Genomic DNA, 2,206 nt, shown 5'->3' with positions numbered 1-2,206 from the left:
CAGCTACTCGGGAGGCTGAGGCAGGGAATTACTTGAACCCGGGAAGCGGAGCTTGCAGTGAGCTGAGATCCTGCAACTGCACTCCAGCCTGGGCGACAGAGCGAGACTCCATCTCGAAAATAAATAAATAGATAAAGACATAAATAAATAAAATAAAAATCCAAAAATTGGCCAGATGTGGTAGCTGGTGCCTGTAATCCCAGCTACTCTGGAGGCTGAGGCAGGAGAATGGCTTGAACCTGGGGGGCAGAGGTTGCAGTGAGCTGAGATCACGCCACTGCATTCCAGCCCAGCTGACAGAGCAAGACTCCGTCTCAAAAAATAAATAAATAATAAAATAAAATAGAAAGCTGATGAGTAGCTTTGTTCATCTTGCATGGGACTTGGTGACTTTAATGTGATTTTCTTAGCTTGGGTTCCCCCCAAGAGACCCTAAGACATGGATTTGAGTAGAGTGCTCAGTGGAAACACAGGAGGGGAGTAGGAATGTGAGACAGGGAAGCTAAGGCAGCCATGATGCTAACTATGACTGAGAGTGACTGAGGCTTAATCCTGCAGAGGACATTTGGGAAGAATGCAAAACGTACACCTCAGAGTTATTGCACGCAAGGGCAAGGGAGCTGGGGTATTTATAAATCAAATTCTGACAGTTGTTGGATGAGAGCTGCTCCCGGGGTCATTCATTCCCTACTACTTCTGCCTGCCTTGTTCCTGGGCAGAGTAACCTTCCCTGGCTTTGAAGAGACACTTCAAGCAACATGCCACAGTCACTGGCAGTCGGAAGTCAGCAGAAGTACATTAAAGTGGGACTGCCCACGGGGTATGGATGGGTCAGTGACATGCATTACAGTGACCTAGCTGGGCTGTTACTTGGGAATTCCCATCAGTATTTTTAGGTCTTTTTTTCTTTTTTGTCCCTGTCAAGTGTCCTGGACAATCTCTTGTCTGGTGGGTTTCTGTCTGGATGAGAGACCCAGACGTGTGACCTAGTTGAGCAGTTCCAGCCACCCCCTAGCCATTCGAACTCTCCAACCTGAGGCTCTAGGCGTGTAAGTTAAGAAGCCGTCATGGGCCTTGCATCCCCAGCAGACATCACATGGATCAGAGGCAAGCTGTGCCCTTGTGGAATTCTGACCCTGCATTTTGCGAAACATACAGTGGTTGCTGTTTTAAGAAACAGTTCTGGGGCAGTTTGTTACACAGCAATAGATAACCCAAGTAAACCAGAAAAGAAACTGAGTTACTGATGTTTGAGGTTTTTCCTCTACACATCAGGAAGACCTGGCAACATTTAGACTTGAACAGAGAGAGTAGCTAAAAGTATATGTTAGTCTGGAAGAAAATATGCATTTTAGAATTTTAAAAATCTTTAGAAAGTATTAACTTTAGACTTTTTTTTCTTTACCCATAGTTCCATTCTTTATTTTATTTTTTATTTTTTTGAGATGGAGTCTTGCTATGTGGTCCAGGCTGGAGTGCAGTAGTGCGATCTTGGCTCTCTGCAATCTCCGGCTCCCGGGTTCAAGAGATTCTTCTGCCTCAGCCTCCCGAGTAGCTGGGACTACAGGTGCCCACCATCAAACCCAGCTGATTTTTGTATTTTTAGTACAGACAGGGTTTCACCATGTTAGCCAAGCTGGTCTCGAACTCTTTTTTTTTTTTTTTTTTTGGTTTGTTTGTTTGTTTGAGACAGAGTCTCGCTCTTGCCCAGGCTGGAGTGCAGTGGCGCAATCTCGGCTCACTGCAAGCTCCACCTCCCGGGTTCATGCCATTCTCCTGCCTCAGCCTCCCGAGTAGCTGGCAGTACAGGCACTCGCCACCATGCCCAGCTAATTTTTTTTTCTTTGTATTTTTAGTAGAGACAGGGTTTCACCGTGTTAGCCAGGATGGTCTCGATATCCTGACTTTGTGGTCTGCCCACCTCGGCCTCCCAATGTGCTGGGATTACAGGCGTGAGCCACCGCGCCCGGCCTTGAACTCTTGACCACAGGTGATCCACCCGCCTCAGCCTCCCAAAGTGCTGGAATTACAGGTGTGAACCACTGCACCTGGCCCATAGTTCTGTTCTTTGAAAGCCCAAGTTTATTTATTTACTTATAAATCACAAACCATGATGCCATAAAAGCCCAAGTCTAAAGACAAGAGTGGAAATGCCCTCAACAGTACCTCCAGATCGGGTGGCTTTTTTATCCATCTCAGAGGCTCA

Source organism: Macaca mulatta, chromosome 4 (genome assembly GCF_049350105.2).
Source record: "Macaca mulatta isolate MMU2019108-1 chromosome 4, T2T-MMU8v2.0, whole genome shotgun sequence".
Classification (NCBI taxonomy): domain Eukaryota; kingdom Metazoa; phylum Chordata; class Mammalia; order Primates; family Cercopithecidae; genus Macaca; species Macaca mulatta.
The sequence above is the reverse complement of the archived record's forward strand: the minus strand, read 5'-3'. Positions refer to the sequence as shown.